General features: G+C 42.2%; 1 pseudogene; it reads left to right on the top strand.

Annotated features, from left to right (window-relative positions):
• LOC119540478 overlaps positions 1–22,281 on the top strand; it is a 256,014-nt pseudogene that overhangs the window by 214,443 nt on the left and 19,290 nt on the right.

Raw genomic sequence — 22,281 nt, 5'->3', positions numbered from 1 at the left:
CTTTACCTGAACTTAATATTCTCCTTTTGAAAACTATTATTTTGGATTAAGAGTCTAAAAGGACTATGTGATTCTAAAATTAGAAAAATATATTTAAATGCTATACTTTTAAAAGGTCACACGATAGTGTAGAAAGAAGGCTGGCCCAGGAAATTTGTCACAATTGACTTTAGTCTCTGCTCCCCGATAGACTTTGGGAAGCCACTTAGTCTTTTTGTGTCTCTTTTAGCATTATTGTAAAATGAGGATAATCCTTTCAGCTAAGTTAGAGAATTATTGGGAGGGTTATGTAGGATAATGTCTGTATAAGGGATCTGTAAATTTGTAAAGATCATATAAATCTAGGTAAAGTTGAGGTGAAGTACAAATGCACATTAGATTACTGAGAAAAAGAAATTTAGTGTTAATATATTACAGGTACTTATTAAAAACACATGGTAGTACAACAAAAACTGCATAATTTAGAAAAGAATATTGTAGGATGCGGTCGCGGTTACTGCTTCTAGGGGGAGGGGCGGCCGGTAGCTGAGCCCTCAGCTCTCGGGGCTGCTTAAAGGGTACCGGCGGCGGGGGCTCTTTCCCGGAGGCGAGGGCGAGGCGGAGGACTCTCAGCGGGAGGCGTGCAAGGTGTGGAGGGCGGCGATAAGGACAAGACACTCTTCATCCAGTAGGAGTATGCGCCAAAGAGATTTATTCAGGGGTGATTACAGGTTATATAGGCTGGTAAGAAGGGCAGGGCTGGAAAGGAGGTGAAGCAGCCTTAAATGGCAATACTGAAGGGATAGGGGCTAGGATTGGTTCTGAGAGAACGCAGGAGCCGTTGCAGCGGGGCGGGGGTTGTTCTGGCCACGGTGCATGCGCGCTGGCGGTGGCAGGAGTGGCCTTGGCACCAGGGAGTGAGTGGGTAAGATAAGGAAGTGGGGAAAGGGCAGTTGGGAGAAAGGCGGTTTCCTCCGGCAAGCCTCCCCTGCCAGTGGCATTTTGGGTGAGGAAAAGGGAGCTGCCTTGACCTCGCTCCCCAGGCTCGGGGGGGCTGCAGAGGGCACTCACGCCCGTACCTACTACCCTCCCCAGGGGGTGATCAGGTCCCCTGGCCCAGGCCTGGCAAGCCGAGGTACAAGCTCAGTCACCCGCAATTCCCCTTTCTTTTCTAATTAGAGGAAGAGGCTTTACCGGAGAGGCCCGCTAAGGGTGAGGGAAGGGGGAGGTCAGGGAAGGGAAAAAAGGGGTTGACGGTGGCTCAGCGAGGCTGGAGCTCAGTGTTGGTGTGGTGCCCGGGCGCTTGACAATGGCTTCGCTGCAGCGGGCTGGGTGAAGGTGAGGGGTTTAAAGTTCAGGGGTTCAGAGAAGCTGGAACTCGAGGTGAGAGCGATGTTCAGGTGATTGAGAGGGGCCTCGCGGTTGGCGAGTCGACCGGTGGCGTTGAGGTCGCGGAGGGTTGACTGTCATCTTGGAGTGGGGGGCGTCAGAGGTGGCGAGTCGCTGATACTGGATTTGCACGAACGAGGAAAAAATGGCATCCGTTTGTTTTCTTACAAGCTGGACAATTTTGCGGATGAGGCAGGGTCCTAAGATGAGAGCTAGAATAATTATTAATAAGGGGCCAAGAAAAGGAAGGATGTATGGGAGGATGGGAGTGAAAAAACTGGACCAATAACTGGTGGCTTCACGATCTCTTTTACGCTTTTCCAGTCCCTCTCGGACCCTTTTCAGGCTGTCCTCGACGAGACCTGTGGAATTGGCATAAACACAGCACTCTTCTCCTAGGGCGGCGCAGAGGCCTCCTTCTTTGAGGAGGAGAGGGTCAAGACCTCGGCGGTTTTGGAGCACTACTTCAGAGAGGGAATTGACAGAATTTTTTAGATGGTAAATAGCGTTTTGTAAGTGATGAATGTCTTCGTCAACAGCCGCCCTGAGGTGAGTTAGGGCGGAGTCTTGACTGGCTAGTGCAGCGATTCCGGTGCCAGTGCCGGCAAGACCTAGGAGGGAGGCAATTGTGAGGGCGGTGATGGGCTCTCGCTTTTGCAGTGGGGCAGGAGCTGCAGTTTTTTCCAGATGGAGGAAGAAGTCTTCTTCGCTGTGGTATAAGACCCTAGGGATAAGGACAATTAGGAGGCAAGTTTCTTTATATTCATTGATGACATTCGTGCTGAGACAGGGGGTAAGTCCTGTAGAGGAGCAGAGCCATTGGGAGGAGTTATGAGGAATGAGAAATTTGGCTGAGCTGCTGGGAGATGAGTAGCTGGCACAGGCAGTGAGGTTGGGAGAGTTACTGGAGCGAGGGCGGACGCACTTTCCCGTATAGGAGACTGAATGAAAGGTCAGGGGGACGGCAGAGGTATTCCAATTGCATTCCAAGGGGCTGTTTTCTGTGCTTTCTGAAAAGGAGAGGTTGGAGGCAATGGGCTCGTATAGAGAGGAAGAGGTGGAGAGGCAGAGCCAGCAGGATGAGGTAAAATTGGGGTTGGAGGAGTTTACTGAGGCAAAGGCGGCTTGGATGAGGCTGAGGAGGGGAGAGGAATAATGAGAAGGGGGCAGAGGAAGCTGGGGTGGTGGGGTAGGCGATGCGCTGTTTGCAGCTGAGGTGCGGCCTCCGGATGCGCTGCTTGTACTTGAAGTGCGGCTGGAGGGCTGTGGAAAAAGGGGGTTAATGACTTGGTTGGGACTAATATTAAAGGGCTTTTTTATAATAGTATCTTTCTTTGGTTGGTTTATTGCCTCCTTTCTTATAAGAATAAGTGATCCTCGGTTGGCTCCTTTCTCATAGATTCTGAAGCCTTAAGTTTGACCGAGTAACCAGGAGGGATTAGTGGGGAGCTGCACTGTAAGATTAAGATGTGTGCAGGATCCCTCACTTTTTTGGCCGAGCCAGTTAACTGTAGGGAGTTTGCACCCTGTAGGGGTCCATTTTAAGGCAAGGTAATGATTAGGAACAGGAGGCTTCCAATTAGTGGTTAGTGTTTCACACCCCCAGTATGCACAGTAGTACTCGTTGGGGGAATTACAGTACGATTTTCCAGGATTTGAGGATGGGCACATGTAATATTGGGCCTGGGGATCACTTACCTTTTGAGCGCAGGTTTCTTCGACTCTGGAGACAAAGGTGGCGAAAGGCTCATTTGGCTCCTGGAAGAGCTTGGTAAATTTGTTAGGTCGACGGGCAGAGCAATTGGCAAACGCGCGTAAGGCGATGCCTCTGAGGACAGTCCAGAAGGTAGCAGGGACATTAATATAAGCAGACGCACTTAGAAACGCTCCAGTGCCCAAATAGGCTTCGGGGGGATGATAGACTCCAAGGGCTGCGTCTTGCTCACTTTGCTGAGCTGCTTCTGCCTGGAAGTGAGCACGCCAGTCAATAAACTGACCGGGGTTAAGAATGGAACGGGCAAGCGAGGCCCAGTCTTGGGGGATGCAATAGTCCATGCCGAGATTCTGCAGTATTTGGGAAGCGTATGGGCTACCTAACCCGTCCTCCTTGACGGCCCTGCGAAGCTGCTTGATAGTATCGGAGTCAATGGGATACCAGTCATACGGTTTCTGTGGGGTGGGGGCAAGGTTAAGAGGAAAGCAGCGAAAAGCACGAGAGAAAGGAGGACGCGCCTGCAGAGGGTTTGGTGCGGGAGTGGGGGTAGGGGGAGTGTTGCCCCAAAGGTTGCCTTGAGGTGTAGAAGGCAGCCAGGGGTTGTTAGCCGGTGGGGTGGGAGGAGCGGCGGCAGCTGCCGGTAGCGGCTCCGAGGGGGAGCTCGCCGAAGGGGGAGGTGGGAGTGGGAGGCCCCAAGCGTCGCAAGATGGCGGCGCGGTGGGCGTGGCTAAGACACAAAATGGTGGATCAGCCCCGCCCTGTGAAAGGGCGGGGCCCAAGGCATAAGATGGTGGACTAACTCCGCCCTGTGGAAGGGCGGGGTAAAGCGTATGCGGTTTCCGGCCCAGCTTAGGGCTGATGTCATCGCCGGAGCATTTCCTCCCCTCGATGGAAGAAGAAGGAGGAAGTTCGCCATCTTGGCGTGGCGCAGTGTTATTTTGCTTTTTGGGAGTCACCTCGAGCGCGTTGTTAATCTGCTCGACTAAGGACTCCGTGTCCGAGTCATGATTTGAATTAGTATCGCTATCTGAATCTGTTGGCTGGGTTGATAGGGCCTCCTTGGATTTAACGGGGCCTCGATCAGGGGGGAGGGAGCCTTGAAGGCAGGAGCGGATGGTTATCAAGGTGGGGAGCAAGCCGGGAGGGAAGCGCTTGCTCTCATGTTCCATGGCGTTAGTGACTTGATTAATAAGACGATCATAAGTAACAGGGTCCCAAAGATGGCAAGTGGTGAGCCATGGGTTAAAGGGCAGCAGGAGGTCCCAGTATACTTGCAGCTGCCAAACAGACACTTTGTAGCGATGAGTGTCTAGGAGACCGGCCAGAGCACGAACTTGAGGTGCCTGGCACGTAGACAGACGATTACCCATAGCTGAGGGGGGAGGAGGGGGGGTTGTTTACCGAGCAGAGAGAATGAGATAAACCGTGGCCGCAAGGCCGAAGGAGACGGCGAGAGCGGAAAGCAGTGCCCTCCGGCAACGGGAGTAGTCGGGGGGGGGGGGCGGTTGCAAAGAGGCACACGGCGCCAAATGAGGAAACAAAGATACAAAGAACTACAGCAAAGTAATGGAGGGGAAGAGGGAGAGCGTTAGGAGGAACGGGGGTCATAGAAGTGCGCATACAAGAGGACGAAGAGAGCGTGGGGGAAGGGAGGAGCGGCTTCGGAGCAGTGAACCTCCCACGGCTCTGGAAGCGGCGAAGGAGAGGCGGCCCTACCTTGCAGGCGAGGAAACGGGAAGCTGGAGAGGCGTCCGGGCGAGCGGGCGACCTGCCAAACTGTTGTGTGGAGACGTTCCTCACACGGGGCACCAGTTGCGGTCGCGGTTACTGCTTCTAGGGGGAGGGGCGGCCGGTAGCTGAGCCCTCAGCTCTCGGGGCTGCTTAAAGGGTACCGGCGGCGGGGGGCTCTTTCCCGGAGGCGAGGGCGAGGCGGAGGACGTGGCCGGGGTCCTCGGCGGGAGGCGTGCAAGGTATGGAGGGCGGCGATAGGGACAAGACACTCTTCATCCAGTAGGAGTATGCGCCAAAGAGATTTATTCAGGGGTGATTACAGGTTATATAGGCTGGTAAGAAGGGCAGGGCTGGAAAGGAGGTGAAGTAGCCTTAAATGGCAATATTGAAGGGATAGGGGCTAGGATTGGTTCTGAGAGAACGCCGGAGCCGTTGCAGTGGGGCGGGGGTTGTTCTGGCCACGGTGCATGCGCGCTGGCGGTGGCAGGAGTGGCCTTGGCACCAGGGAGTGAGTGGGTAAGATAAGGAAGTGGGGAAAGGGCAGTTGGGAGAAAGGCGGTTTCCTCCGGCAAGCCTCCCCTGCCAGTGGCATTTTGGGTGAGGAAAAGGGAGCTGCCTTGACCTCGCTCCCCAGGCTCGGGGGGGCTGCAGAGGGCACTCACGCCCGTACCTACTACCCTCCCCAGGGGGTGATCAGGTCCCCTGGCCCAGGCCTGGCAAGCCGAGGTACAAGCTCAGTCACCCGCAGTAGGACAATGACAGTGTCCTAGACTGTGCCAGTTTGAATGTATTGTGTCCCCCAAACGCCATTATCTTTGATGTAGACTTGTGGGGCAGACGTTTTGGTGCTGATTAGATTTGTTTGGAATGTGCCCCACCCAGCTGTGGGTGATGACTGTGATGAGATGTTCCCATGGAGGCATGGCCCCACCCATTCAGGGTGGGCCTTGATCAGTGGAGCCATATAAATGAGCTGACTCAAAGAGACGGAACTCAGTGCAGCTGTGAGTGATGTTTTGAAGAGGAGCAAGCTTGCTAGAGAGGAACGTCCTGGGGAGAAAGCCATTTTGAAACCAGAACTTTGGAGCAGATGCCAGCCACGTGCCTTCCCAGCTAACAGAGGTTTTCCGGACGCCATTGGCCATCCTCCAGTGAAGGTACCCGATTACTGATGTGTTACCTTGGACACTTTATGGCCTTAAGACTGTAACTGTGTATCCAAATAAACCCCCTTTTTATAAAAGCCACTCCATCTCTGGTGTTTTGCAGTTCACAGCATTAGCAAACTAGAACATAGACATATGCTTTTCAACCTTTATTGTGCATGTAAAGTACCTGGGGATCTTTTTTTTAATTCAGTTTTATTCAGATATATTCACATATCATACAATCATCCACAGTGTACAATCAACTGTTCACAGTACTATCATATAGTTGTGCATTTATCACCCCAATCTATTTTTTTGAACATTTTCCTTATACCAGAAAAAGTAAAAATAAGAATAAAAAATAAAAGTGATGAAAGAAACACCCAAATCATCCCCCATCCTATTTTTCATTTAGTTTTTGTCCCCATTTTTCTATTCATCCATCCATATACTGAATAAACGGAGTGTGATCCACAAGACTTTCACAATCACACTGTCACCCTTCGTAAGCTGCATTGCTATACAATCGTCTTCAAGAGTCAAGGCTACTGGGTTGCAGTTTGATAGTTTCAGGTATTTACTTCTAGCTATCCCAATATATTAAAACTTGAAAAGTGTTGTCTATATAGAATGCCCACCAGAGTGACCTCTTGACTCCATTTGGAATCTCTCAGCCACTGAAACTTTGTTTCCTTTTGCATCCCCCTTTTGGTCAAGAAGATGTTCTCAATCCCATGATGCTGGGTCCAGATTCATCCCTGGGAGTCATATCCTGGGTTGCCAGGGACATTTACACCCCTGGGAGTCAGCCCACATAGCGGGGAGGGCAGTGAGTTCACCTGCCGAGTTGGCTTAGAGAGAGAGGCCACATCTGAGCGACAAAGAGGCGCTCCGGGGGAGACTCTTAGGCACAATTATAAGCAGGTTTAGCTTCTCCTTTGCAGTAACAAGCTTCATAAGGGCAAGGCCCAAGATAGGGGGCTCAGCATACCAAGCCATCCATCCTCAGTGTTTGTGAGGACATCAGCAACAATCCAGCACCTGGGGATCTTAACAAATGTGCATCCTGTTTCTGCACATCCTTGGAAAGTCTGAGATTCTGCATGTCTACAAGCTCCCAGGTGTTGCTGTCACTGCTGGTCCCCAGGCCTCACCTGGATGTCACTCTAAGTAGCAAAGTGCTGGAGTAGGGATTTGCCAATTGTGGCCCCACATCTGACCTCCTGTCTCTTTGGTACATCCCATGAACTATAAAATATTTTTCACATTTTTGAATATTTGGGGAAAAAACAAAAGGTAATATTTCATGATATAAAAAATTATAAGAAATTCAAAGTTCTGTGCCCATAAATAATGTTTTATTGGGCCATGGCCAACCTCATTCATTTACCTAGTGCCTGTGGCTTCTTTGGCACTGCAGCAATAGAGCCTTGTAAGTTAAGACACAGATACTATTGCCCCTCAATGTCTAAGATATTTACTGTCTTGCTTTTATAGAAAAAGTTTGCAGACCTCATACTACAGGTTAGTTGGAAGTAACCTCACATGAATGCTTTTCACAATCTTCCCATTTTGTTTAGCTTACTTTTTATTTGTCTTTCAAATTCCTACACTTACACAGTAATGTATACATACATTTTTAGTATTTAAAAAACTAAAATATTATAGATTGAGCAAATCTCCTACCCTCCCCACTCCTGGAGGTAGCTGGTGTTTTCGCAGGGCTTTTCCTGGGTGTTTATAATTCTGCAGATCATCCCACTGTTTGTTGGGATCCCTCCCTATCCGATCATGTGCATTTGCAGAATAGCCTTGTGGGAAAAAGTGTTCAAATTCAGCCTTCACCCCTTATAGTTGTTTGGCCTTGGGCACATTTCTTAAACTCTCTGACCCTCAGTTTCATCATTTATGAAGGGGGATTCCTACTTTACAGAGCTACTATGACGATTCAGTGGACTTCTATGTGTGTGCCCTTGGAACAGAGCCTGGTACACAGTAGGAGCTCAGTATATGTGGCAGCCTTCAGGGTGGTCTTCTAATTTACTCGAATCTAATTAATCTAATCTAATGATCTGCAGGGTGTTAGTCCATGGCAAGTGCTTTCTGCAGGTGTTTTTAACCATTCCATTCTTGATGGATATTTAGATTGCAATAGTACACAAGAAAAAGGATGAATACATTAGGATACATTTGTAATAAAATTCCAATGCATTTCCTATGACAATGATTAAATAGGTCATGTTTGATTTTGTGGTTTTGTCTCTTCAAATAAGTCCAGGTAATATGTAAAACATAAGGAGAGGAGGCTTTAAATCCTTGCTTAGCCTGTAGATTTGGCAAATTAGTTGGCTAAACCACTGTCTCCTAATCTGTAAAATGGGATAATAATATCTATCTCGTAGGGTTGTTATAAGAAATCAAAGAGGTAAAGCATGTAAAATATTTAGCAGAGTGCCTGCCACATAACAAACCATTGCTCAGTGGTAGTTATTACTTCATGCATGAAAGCATTTACTAATGTCACCAACATATTTTCTTTTCTTTTATTTTCTTTTAGTAATAGAAACAGAAAACAAGAGGCCCCAGGTTATACAGAAGGACAAGGAACACTGTCTCCTTTACCACAGGGACTTCATGAGCAGCTATGGAAAAGCTTTCCGGATGCCCATGTGGAGCTCATATACAGTCCCCAAGCTGGTATAAGTCCCTAAATTCTCTGACCTGTGCAGGCTGGAAAATCTCCGGTGGCTCAAATATTCTACACATTGAGCCTTGATTTGTGGTAGAGATCCTAAAGGGAGCTCACTGGCTGGTGGCTTGTAGTACAGTTTAGCAGGCATTACATGAAGGTGGTGATAGGGTGCTATGAGGATACATAAGAAGAAGGCACTGGGCTCTTCCTAGAGAAATTAGTCAGTGTTCTCAGGCCAGTTGGCTACTTGGTAAGGCAGGTAGGTAAGGACTTTCCACACAGGAAGCAACAGGAAGTGCAAAGGCACAGGAAGAAAAAATGCATCAGTATTTCCAAAGCGTATAGTGTGTGCCCCTAGAAGGTGATGGTAGCTAGATTATGAAGGGCCTTGTGTTCATTTGTTAATTAACAAATATTTTCCTCACTGCCATGTGCTGCAGTGGGTACTGGATCCAGAATGTGAACAAGGCAATATTATCTTTCCCCAAGGATCTAGCACTAAGAAGCCAGGCTAACAGGAGTGTTAGGGCACAGATCTCTCTGGACTGAGGTCAGGAATCCACTTGTAGATCTATTCCCTCTTCGCATTTGACAAACCCTTTTCAATAAATGATACGGGTACCATTAACTTATACAGTAAAAATCTTGACCCCTACCTCACATCATACACAAAATTAAATTGCTAGTGGATTTGTAGCCTAAATGTGAACAGCAATTCCATGGTTTCTTCTGTGCTTGTCTTTATGACATTGGGATAGAGAAGGATTTCTTAGACTCAAAAACAAAAATATTTAGAGGAAATGCTAAATTTGACTAATTAACATTAATGTGTGACAAACAATGGATGGAAGAATATATTAGGAATGCACATAAGAAACAAGTGATGAGTGTAAAGAATAGTGATTATGATGCAGAATAGCTAATTAATTTCTACCAATAAAAATGAGAATGACAAAGCATCTTAGTTGGTAAGTGGGCAAAAGAGGGAGTCAAGCGATTGAATCTCATTGGCAATCAGGAAAAGTGAAACTGAAGCAAAAATCCAAGCCTGCCCAAAATCATTCGGAACACTCCTTCCAGGCAGGGATGGAGTATTTAATGTATCCCCTGCACAGCAGAACTGCCTAGCAAATGCTTAGCGAGTGAGTGCATTGGGTGATTTAATCCCAGTCATCATTTTAAACGACTTTTAAAGATGAAGCTGTTATTTCAAATGTACAAAAATGTAATAAATAATCAAAAAGTTGTTTTTGCTGAGAAAAATCTTAGTATTTTTAGATCCAAAGAACTCTGATGGCAAAGCTCTAGCTTTGACTGTTCTTGCTAAGGGTGCAAATATATTGCTTGTTTTTAAGGTAAGGAAATAATTGGTTGCATCCGGTCTATTCTTGCTCCAATTCAACATTCTTGGAGAAAAATAAGCATTTTGTTCTACTACGATTTAAAGCATGGTGTATTTTGAAAGCCAAACTCTGCTGCTGACAATGGTGCAATTGTGCTCTCTGTTAGCCGAGGGCTAATGTTGTTTATTTTTCAATGTGGGCAAATATTTTACAAACAGTTAATCTGAGCTCATATGTACTGTTGGTGGTGATACTATTACTTTCTCACTATGCACAGTGTTCAGTTGTTTGTGATTTTCTTCCACATGCCGCATTCCTTAAAATAACTTCTACTTTGTTTTTGTTTTTAAGGGGGGCAACATCTTTAAGAATGTCACCTTATTTTAATTTTCTGTTTTGAAAATGTCATATTCTTGGAATTGTGTGAAGTTAAAGGAGATGTTTATATTTTTAATACTTTCCCCTGCTGTCTTGCATTCCTGCATTTATATGAGCTTTGGAGGGGAACCAAAGGTGGAGGGATTTGAAGTAGGCTAACAGGCAAAGAGTTTGGTACAATTCTTTTCTGTTATTGTTTGAAAACTAGCTTCTTTGTTACCCAAAGTTCCTGTCCTTTTACTGATCCCACAGAACTGCTTGTATTTTTCTCAGTTGTCTTGACAGGATGGAATTCTAGCAATTTTCTGCTTTCTAATTCAGAAAGTACTGTGTTAGTATGTTGTGGTTCCAGAAAATTACATACAAGAATGTTTTGAGATTCACATAAAAATGTTGTAAATCAGACTTTAAATAAGCCCTTTCTGGAATATGGGCCCAATTGACCTGTACCATCAAGTTTTATGGAGCTTTTGTTTTTCTGTGGCTTTGGTGGGTTTTCTAATTTTTGTTGTTGTTGTTGTTATCTTAGAAGCATTCTGGAGAAGTAGCTGCAATTTGAAATCATGGTCTTACAACAGTTTCTAAGCCATTAAGATTTATCAGGAGGTATATAGATTTTGTTTCAGGGTCTTCTAGGCAGGAAGATGTGAAATGTGTTTTCAGTTACTAGGCAAAAAATTGAAAGTAAGAGCAAGAATTATGATTATTGTTTAGAATAAATATTTTAGAAGTTTAATATAAAATCAAAGAGCTTTATCAGAGAAGATGCTCTAATGCAATTTGAAAAATGTCTACATATATGCCTTCCATATCACTGAATTTTTAAAAAGCCTCTTTTTTTTTCTAAATCTCTGATATTATAAATTATTTACCCAATCACATTTCTGTGAGTCTTTTAAAACCAGGGAAATTATTGTGTGTTGTAAAAGTATTTTTTTAACCATAGAAAATGATTTCCCGGGGGGGGAAAAAATCACAGGACCAGAAAAAAATTTAAATATATGTATAGTTTTTATGTTTACCATAAGGTAAGACTGTAATTCTTCAAATGCATTTGTAAATCTTCAAATAAATTAGTTTTAGCTTTTATGTTTTAGCTCACAGGCAAGGGGAATCTATAACATCAATAAAAATAATTTTCTCCCTCTTTCAAGTTTTATCTTGTCCTCATCATCCCAGACCAGAAGGAAAAGCATCTCACTTTCCAATCTGTGCTCATTATCCACTTACTCGTGAAGAATTTTAACAGTTAGGGAGTTCAGATTTTTTTCTGAGCATATGAGTTCTATCTACTGTTTTCCTGACTTTCTACCCCATAGCTCTAGGAAACTATAAAAGATGGCAGAACTGAAGTGTTTATGTGTGTGTGGTGTGTTGATGTGTTGGTGTATGTGTGGTGAGGTGGTTCATTATGTATTGCCTTCTTGTATGAGGCCAAATGTTAGCAGGGACGTGGCTGCACCGTCCTCCATCCCTCTTTTCAGGGCTGCCCATGACACAGTCTCACTTTTGTAAGGAGGCCATGTCCTGTCTATCTCAATGCGTTTATATTTGGATGCTCAAGTTTTTTGTTTTTTTAAGTTACAAGTTTTATTTAGGTTAAAATTTTACATTTAAACTAAACATTGCAATCCCGTTGTAAAAATATTTGTGGAAAACTTCTGTAATACATTTAATGAAAGGAAAATGAAAATAAAGATAGTGAAAGATATGTAGACATATGTTCTACAAAAGAAAGCTAATCTTACTTTAGAGGACATTTGAATAAGTCACTCTTCTTTTTTAAGTTAAATTCATTTTTATTGAAATATATTCACATACCATACAATCATCCATGGTGTACAATCACAGTACCAGCATATAGTTTTGCCTTCATCACCCCAATCTGTTTTTGAATGTTTTCCTTACATCAGAAAGAATCAGAATAAGAATAAAAAATAAAAGTAAAAAAGAACACCCAAATCATCCCCTCCATTCCACCCTATTTTTCATTTAGTTTTTGTCCCCATTTTTCTACTCATCCTTCCATACACTGGATAAAGGGAGTGCAATCCACAAGGTTTTCACAATCACACTGTCACCCCTTGTGAGCTACACTGTTATACAATCGTCTTCAGGAGTCCAGACTACTGAGTTGGAGTTTGATAGTTTCAGGTATTTACTTCTAGCTATTCCAATACATTAAAACCTAAAAAGTGTTATCTATATAGTGCATAAGAATGTCCACCAGAGTGACCTCTCGACTCCATTTATAACCTCTCAGCCACTGAAACTTTATTTCGTTTCATTTCACATCCCCCTTTTGGTCAAGAAGGTATTCTCAATCCCATGATGCTGGGTCCAGATTGATCCCTGGGAGTCATATCCTGCATTGCCAGGAGATTTACACCCCTGGGAGTCAGGTCCCATGTAGGGGGAGGGCAGTGAGTTCACCTGCTGAGGTGGCTTAGCTAGACAGATTGGGGGCCACATCTGAGCAAGAAAGAGGCACTCAGGGGGAGACTCTTAGGCACAATTATATGCAAGTCTAGCCTCTCCCTTGCAGTAATGAGCTTCATAAGGGCTAATCCCATGATAGAGGGCTCGGCACATCAAACCGCCAGTCCTTAATGTCTGTGACAACATCAGCATCAGTCCAGGTGAGGAAGTCCAACTCTTCCTCATTTTCCCCCAGCTCCTCAGGGGGGCCCTGCAAATATATTTTTATTCTCTGCCCAAATTACATTGGGATGTGTCGCTATTTCACTCTAACCTATACAAACCTACCATATCTCACTTCCTATTCAAAGTTCCATGTAATTGTGGTGTTTGAACAAACTGACTGTTGAGTTATTCTGTTAGAAAATATAGATCCTGCACCAAATAGACATCTCTCCCCTTGGGCTCACATGGAAGTTGAAGTTTTAAAACACAGTCAGTTTTGACCTTTACCCTTTGGCCTGGTTTGCCCTAGTCTTAACAAGATCTGCTTCATTCATATCACTAATTGAAGTCTGGGGTCTTTTTCAGCTTTTTTTCTTTTTTTTTAACAGTTGCTGTATGTGCTAATACTGACATTCATTTCTGCTGAGCTCTAGCTCTGAGTTTCAGGTGTCACAGAGATACCCAATGTTCCAGAGACCGATCAGGTTATACCCTAAGGGATCAGCATCTCAAAGTTTGGAGATAGCCATGAATAAGTCACTCTTAAAAAATAGGAGGCATTTCACGTGATTGGTAAGTTTTTCTTAAAGAAATATGCAATACATAAATGCAGCCATAAATTCATTTTCCATAAATGAATAAGAGATAGCCATGAATAAGTCACTTTTAAAAAAACAGGAGGCATAGGTCACTTTCACAAACCACTTAACATTTCTGCATTGCTAATTACTTCTTAATCAGAAGATAAAGACAAACATATAAAGTATAACAAACTGACAATAAACAATAAGATGATGAGCCTGAATGTAAATATATTAATCTCCTTGAGAGAGATGATTTTAACAAACAGAAAGTATACAAATCTGTTTGAAACAAATTTGAAATATATGTTTGGTCCATTACAAATAAAATGTAACCAATTCACACGACTGTGTAAAGAGTTTTATGATAAAATACAGAACATACCAGCTCATCAAGTCGAAATTATTAAAGATAGTTGGCTAAGGTTCCTTAAAAAATAGCATGGTATGAGGGGGATGTGGGTGGGTGGAAAACACAATAAAACTCTATTTTCTAATTTCCATATATTCTGTAATATATTCAAATCTGATTTAATTATTTTGTTAGGAACCGGAGAAAAAATAGTCCTTTATTAAATGACAGTTTAGGTGGACTGTGAACATCCTTTCTGAAAAACAAAATCAGGGTCCAAAGGGAAAGAAGAGGGTATAAAAAAGTGGGCAGAACACAGGGCACCCAGAAAGAATGAGGGTGTGGACTTGGGACTCAACTTTTGCTGTGTCCCATTCTTTTTTTTTTTTTTTTTTTTTTCTTTCCTTTTTAATTTTTTATTTTGAAATAATTTCACATTTACAGGACAGTTGCAAAAATAATACAAACCCCATACAGAAAACTCCAACATACCCACCCCCCAGATACCCAGATCCACTAATTTTAACATTTTGCCACCTTTGCCTGCCTTTCCTTCCTTCCTTCCTTCCTTCCTTCCTTCCTTCCTTCCTTCCTTCCTTCCTTCCTTCCTTCCTTCATCTTCCAAACATTTGAGAATAGGTTGCACACTTCATACTCCTTGAACACATAGTACTTTCAGGTACATTTCCTAAGAACAAGGATGTTCACTTTGTAATCACCTTAACTGCAGTTACCAAGTTCAAGAAATTTAAGGTTGATATAAAGCTTACATTCTACATTCTAATTTTTTCTTATGTCCCAGTAATGTCCTTCTTTTTTTTTTTTTTTTTTTTTATATTTAGTCACTTTATTTTTTTATTCAGCTTTGAGATATATTCATATACTATGCAGTCATACAAAGCATACAATCAGTTGTTCACAGTACCATTATATAGTTGTGCGTTCATCACCAAAATTAATTTTTGAACATTTTCATCACCACACATACGAAAGTAGTAAGAATACAAATTAAAGGGAAAAAGAACAATTAAAGTAAAAAAGAACAATGGGTGCCTTTTTTTTTTTTTTTTTTGCCCCTGTATTTCTACTCATCCATCCATACACTGGACAAAGGGGAGTGTGGTCTACATTGGCTTTCCCAATCACATTGTCACCCCTCAGAAGCTACATTGTTACACAATTGTCTTCAAGATTCAAGGGTTCTGGATTGTAGTTTGATAGTTTCAGGTATGTACTGCTAGCTATTCCAAGTCATTAGAACCAAAAAGGGTTATCTATATTGTGCATAAGAGTGCCCACCAGAGAGAACTCTCAGCTCCTTTTGGAATCTCTCAGCCACTGAAACTTTTTCATTTCCTTTCATATCCCCTTTTTGGTCAAGAAGATGTTCTCCATCCCACGATGCCGGGTCTAGATTCCTCCCCAGGAGTCATATTCCATGCTGTCAGGGAGATTTACACCCCTGGGTGTCTGATCCCACATAGCGGGGAGGGCAGTGAGTTCACCTGCGAAGTTGGCTTAGCTAGAGCGAGAGGGCCACATCTGAGCAACAAAGAGGCACTCAGGAGGCACACTTATAATCAGGTCTAGCCTCTCTTGCACAACAGTCTTCCCAAGGGCAAGTCCTGCATATTTAGTCACTTATAAGTCTACGTTTTGTCTTTTTTTTTTTTTTTTTTTTTAAATCATCATTTTATTGAGATATATTCACATACCACGCAGTCATACAAAACAAATTGTACTTTCGATTGTTTACAGTACCATTACATAGTTGTACATTCATCACCTAAATCAATCCCTGACACCTTCATTAGCACACACACAAAAATAACAAGAATAATAATTAGAGTGAAAAAGAGCAATTGAAGTAAAAAAGAACACTGGGTACCTTTGTCTGTCTGTTTCCCTCCCCTACTTTTCTACACATCCATCCATAAACTAGACAAAGTGGTGTTTGGTCCTTATGGCTTTCCCAATCCCATTGTCACCCCTCATAAGCTACATTTTTATACAACTGTCTTCGAGATTCATGGGTTCTGGGTTGTAGTTTGATAGTTTCAGGTATCTACCACCAGCTACCCCAATTCTTTAGAACCTAAAAAGGGTTGTCTAAAGTGTGCATAAGAGTGCCCACCAGAGTGACCTCTCGGCTCCTTTTGGAATCTCTCTGCCACTGAAGCTTATTTCATTTCCTTTCACATCCCCCTTTTGGTCAAGAAGATGTTCTCCGTCCCACGGTGCCAGGTCTACACTCCTCCCCGGGAGTCATATTCCACGTTGCCAGGGAGATTCACTTCCCTGGGTGTCTGATCCCACGTAGGGGGGAGGGCAGTGATTTCACCTTTCAAGTTGGCTTAGCCAGAGAGAGAGGGCCACATCTGAGCAACAAAGAGGCATTCAGGAGGAGACTCTTAGGCACAAATACAGGGAGGCCTAGCCTCTCCTTTGCAGCAACCGTCTTCCCAAGGGTAAAACTTATGGTAGAGGGCTCAACCCATCAAACCACCAGTCCCCTATGTCTGTGGTCATGTTAGCAACCATGGAGGTGGGGTAGGCGAATACTCCTGCATTCTCCACAGGCTCCTCAAGGGGGCACTACATCGTTTTTTGTTTTTGTTTTTTTTTTCCTTGTTTGTCTTTTTTCTTTTTTTTTTTTTTTTTTTAACTTTCCCTTCTTTTTTCAAATCACCTGTATGAAAAAAAAAATTAAAAAGAAAACAAACATACAATAAAAGAGCATTTCAAAGAGACCATAGCAAGGGAGTAAGAAAAAGACAACTAACCTAAGATAACTGCTTAACTTCCAACATGTTCCTACTTTACCCCAAGAAAGTTACATAATATAGCAACATTTCAGTGAACTTGTTCCTACTACAACCATCAGAAATTAACAGACCATAGTTATTTCTGGGCATCCCCAGAACGTTAAATAGCTTATCTGTTCTTCCTGGATTATTGTTCCCCCTTCCTTAATTGCTCTCTACTGCTAGTTCCCCTACATTCTACATTATAAACCATTTGTTTTACATTTTTCAAAGTTCACATTAGTGGTAGCATATAATATTTCTCTTTTTTGTGCCTGGCTTATTTCGCTCAGCATTATGTCTTCAAGGTTCATCCATGTTGTCATATGTTTCACCAGATCGTTCCTTCTTACTGCCGCGTAGTATTCCATCGTGTGTATATACCACATTTTATTTATCCACTCATCTGTTGAAGGACATTTGGGTTGTTTCCATCTCTTGGCAATTGTGAATAATGCTGCTATGAACATTGGCGTGCAGATATCTGTTCGTGTCACTGCTTTCCGATCTTCCGGGTATATACCGAGGAGTGCAATCGCTGGATCGAATGGTAGCTCTATATCTAGTTTTCTAAGGAACTGCCAGACTGACTTCCAGAGTGGCTGAACCATTATACAGTCCCACCAACAATGAATAAGAGTTCCAATTTCTCCACATCCCCTCCAGCATTTGTAGTTTCCTGTTTGTTTAATGGCAGCCATTCTAACCGGTGTTAGATGGTATCTCATTGTGGTCTTAATTTGCATCTCTCTAATAGCTAGTGAAGCTGAACATTTTTTCATGTGTTTCTTGGTCATTTGTATTTCCTCTTCAGAGAACTGTCTTTTCATATCTTTTGCCCATTTTATAATTGGGCTGTCTGTACTATTGTCATTGAGTTGTAGGATTTCTTTGTATATGCAAGATATCAGTCTTTTGTCAGATACATGGTTTCCAAAAATTTTTTCCCATTGAGTTGGCTGCCTCTTTACCTTTTTGAGAAATTCCTTTGAGGTGCAGAAACTTCTAAGCTTGAGGAGTTCCCATTTATCTATTTTCTCTTTTGTTGCTTGTGCTTTGGGTGTAAAGTCTAGGAAGTGGCCTCCTAATACAAGGTCTTGAAGATGTTTTCCTACATTATCTTCTAGGAGTTTTATGGTACTTTCTTTTATATTGAGATCTTTGGTCCATTTTGAGTTAATTTTTGTGTAGGGGGTGAGGTAGGGGTCCTCTTTCATTCTTTTGGATATAGATATCCAACTCTCCCAGCCCCATTTGTTGAAAAGACCATTATGGCTCAGTTCGGTGACTTTGGGGGCCTTATCAAAGATCAGTCGGCCATAGATCTGAGGGTCTATCTCTGAATTCTCAATTCGATTCCATTGATCTATATGTCTATCTTTGTGCCAGTACCATGCTGTCTTGGCAACTGTGGCTTTATAATAAGCTTCAAAGTCAGGGAGTGTAAGTCCTCCCACTTCGTTTTTCTTTTTTAGAGTGTCTTTAGCAATTCGAGGCATCTTCCCTTTCCAAATAAATTTGATAACTAGCTTTTCCAAGTCTGCAAAGTAGGTTGTTGGAATTTTGATTGGGATTGCATTGAATCTGTAGATGAGTTTGGGTAGAATTGACATCTTAATGACATTTAGCCTTCCTATCCATGAACATGGAATATTTTTCCATCTTTTAAGGTCCCCTTCTATTTCTTTTAGTAGAGTTATGTAGTTTTCTTTGTATAGGTCTTTTACATCTTTGGTTAAGTTGATTCCTAGGTACTTGATTTTTTTAGTTGCTATTGAAAATGGTATCTTTTTCTTGAGTGTCTCTTCAGTTTGTTCATTTCTAGCATATAGAAACATTACTGACTTATGTGCATTAATCTTGTATCCCGCTACTTTGCTAAATTTGTTTATTAGCTCTAGTAGGTGTATCGTTGATTTCTCAGGGTTTTCTAGATATAAGATCATATCATCTGCAAACAATGACAGTTTTACTTCTTCTTTTCCAATTTGGATGCCTTTTATTTCTTTGTCTTGCCGGATTGCCCTGGCTAGCACTTCCAGCACAATGTTGAATAACAGTGGTGACAGCGGGCATCCTTGTCTTGTTCCTGATCTTAGAGGGAAGGCTTTCAGTCTCTCACCATTGAGTACTATGCTGGCTGTGGGTTTTTTCATATATGCTCTTTATCATGTTGAGGAAGTTTCCTTCAATTCCTACCTTTTGAAGTGTTTTTATCAAAAACGGATGTTGGATTTTGTCAAATGCTTTTTCAGCATCTATTGAGATGATCAATTGATTTTTCCCTTTCGAGTTTTTAATGTGTTGTAATACATTGATTGTTTTTCTTATGTTGAACCATCCTTGCATGCCTGGAATGAACCCCACTTGGTCATGGTGTATGATTTTTTTAATGTGTCTTTGGATTCGATTTGCAAGTATTTTGTTGAGGATTTTTGCATCTATATTCATTAGGGAGATTGGCCGGTAGTTTTCCTTTTTTGTAGCATCTTTGCCTGGTTTTGGTATTAGATTGATGTTAGCTTCATAAAATGAGTTAGGTAGTGTTCCATTTTTTTCAATGTTTTGAAAGAGTTTGAGTAAGATTGGTGTCAGTTCTTTCTGGAAAGTTTGGTAGAATTCCCCTGTGAAGCCATCTGGCCCTGGGCATTTATTTGTGGGAAGATTTTTGATGACTGATTGGATCTCTTTGCTTGTGATGGGTTGGTTGAGGTCTTCTATTTCTTCTCTGGTCAGTCTAGGTTGTTCATATGTTTCCAGGAAATTGTCCATTTCTTCTACATTATCCAGTTTGTTGCCATACAGTTGTTCATAATATCCTCTTATAATTTTTTTAATTTCTTCAGGATCTGCAGTTATGTCACCTTTTTCATTCATTATTTTGTTGATATGGGTCTTGTCTCTTTTTGATTTTGTCAGTCTAGCTAGGGGCTTGTCAATCTTGTTGATCTTCTCAAAGAACCAACTTTTGGTGATATTTATCCTTTCTATTGTTTTTTTGTTCTCTATGTCATTTATTTCTGCTTTAATCCTTGTTATTTCTTTTCTTCTACTTGGTTTAGGATTGGTTTGCTGTTCATTTTCTAGCTTCTTCAGTTGATCCATTAGTTCTTTGATTTTGGCTCTTTCTTCCTTTTTAATATATGCGTTTAGTGCTATAAATTTCCCCCTTAGCACTGCTTTTGCTGCATCCCATAGGTTTTGGTATGTTGTGTTCTCATTTTCATTCGTCTCTATATATTTAGCAATTTCTCTTGCTATTTCTTCTTTAACCCACTGATTGTTTAGGAGTGTGTTGTTTAACCTCCAGGTATTTGTGAATTTTCTAAGTCTCTGATGGTTATTGACTTCTAATTGTATTCCATTGTGGTCAGAGAATGTGCTTTGAATGATTTCAATCTTTTTAAATTTATTGAGGCTTGTTTTATGTCCCAGCATATGATCTATTCTGGAGAAAGTTCCGTGAGCACTAGAAAAGTATGTGTATCCTGGTGATTTGGGATGTAATGTCCTGTAGATGTCTGTTAAATCTAATTCATTTATCAGATTTTTTAGGTTTTCAATTTCCTTATTGGTCTTCTGTCTGGTTGATCTATCTATAGGAGAGAGTGATGTGTTGAAGTCTCCCACAATTATTGTGGAAACATCAATTGCTTCCTTTAGTTTTGCCAATGTTTCTCTCATGTATTTTGTGGCACCTTGATTGGGTGCATAGACATTTACGATTGTTATTTCTTCTTGCTGAATTGCCCCTTTTATTAGTATGTAGTGGCCTTCTTTGTCTCTCAAAACATCCCTGCATTTGAAGTCTATTTTATCTGAGATTAATATTGCTACACCTGCTTTCTTTTGGCTGTAGCTTGCATGAAATATTTTTTTCCATCCTTTCACTTTCAATTTCTTTGTGTCCCTGTGTCTAAGATGAGTCTCTTGTATGCAACATATTGATGGTTCATTTTTTTTGATCCATTCTGCGAATCTATATCTTTTAATTGGGGAGTTTAATCCATTTACATTCAACGTTAAAACCGTGAAGGCATTTCTTGAATCGGCCATCTTATCCTTTGGATTATGTTTGCCATATTTTTCCCTCTCTCTATTAATATCCTTTATTGCACCCATACCGAATCTCTTTAGTACTGAACCTTTCTCCAAGTCTCTCTGTCCTGTCTTTGTTTCTCTGTCTGTAGGGCTCCCTTTAGTATCTCCAGTAGGGCAGGTCTCTTGTTAGCAAATTCTCTCAGCATTTCTTTGTCTGTGAAAAATTTAAGCTCTCCCTGAAATTTGAAGGAGAGCTTTGCTGGATAAAGTATTCTTGGCTGGAAATTCCTCTCTCTCAGAATTTTAAATATATCGTGCCATTGCCTTCTCGCCTCCATGGTGGCTGCTGAGTAGTCACTACTTAGTCTTATGCTGTTTCCTTTGTATGTGGTGAATTGCTTTTCTCTTGCTGCTTTCAGAACTTGCTCCTTCTCTTCTATGTTTGACAGTGTGATCAGTATATGTCTCGGAGTGGGTTTTTTTGGATTTATTCTATTTGGAGTTCGCTGAGCATTTATGATTTGTGTATTTATGTTGTTTAGAAGATTTGGGAAGTTTTCCCCAACAATTTCTTTGAATACTCTTCCTAGACCTTTACCCTTTTCTTCCCCTTCTGGGACACCAATGAGTCTTATATTCGGACGCTTCATATTATCTATCATATCCCTGAGGTCCATTTCGAGTTTTTCAATTTTTTTCCCCATTCTTTCTTTTATGCTTTCATTTTCCATTCTGTCATCTTCCAGGTCACTGATTCGTTGTTCAACTTCCTCTAGTCTTGTACTATGAGTGTCCAGAATCTTTTTAATTTGGTCAACAGTTTCTTTAATTTCCATAAGATCATCCATTTTTTTATTTAGTCTTGCAATGTCTTCTTTATGCTCTTCTAGGGTCTTCTTGATTTCCTTCATATCCCGTACTAGGGTCTCATTGTTCATCTTTAGTTCTTTGAGTAGCTGCTCTAGGTGTGTCTCTTCTGGTCTTTTGATTTGGGTGCTTGGGCTTGGGTTATCCATATCGTCTGGTTTTTTCATATGCTTTATAATTTTCTGTTGTTTTTGGCCTCGTGGCATTTGCTGTCCTTGATAGGGTTCTTTTAGGGTTTGTAGACCAGTTGAAGTCCTTATCTCTAATTTATCAGATCTACAGCTTCGTGGAGTACACTTTCTCTAACTAACCAGCAGGTGGCGTCCACGAGCCACCTGTTCTCCACAAGCCAGATCTCCCCTGCTTAGCCTTTTTGGTGAGTGGGGGAGTGAGTCTTGTGGGGCCCAATTGGTGTCCCAAGCTTGCGTGTGTAGTTGGTGTTGCCTGCCCTGTATGTGGGGCGTGTTTCTGGGCAGTCGGGGAGGGGGGGTGGCCCTAACAATCAAATCTCCCTGATGATCCTAGAGTTTTAAAGCTACTGCAATAGTCTAATCCTTCAGTTCAGTCCTGCCACAGTTTGTCTCTGCCACTGACCCACAAGTCTTTGGTATTGGCGTAT

This window comes from Choloepus didactylus, chromosome 7, assembly GCF_015220235.1.
Source record: "Choloepus didactylus isolate mChoDid1 chromosome 7, mChoDid1.pri, whole genome shotgun sequence".
NCBI lineage: Eukaryota > Metazoa > Chordata > Mammalia > Pilosa > Megalonychidae > Choloepus > Choloepus didactylus.
This window is presented reverse-complemented; position numbering and strand designations above follow the sequence as displayed.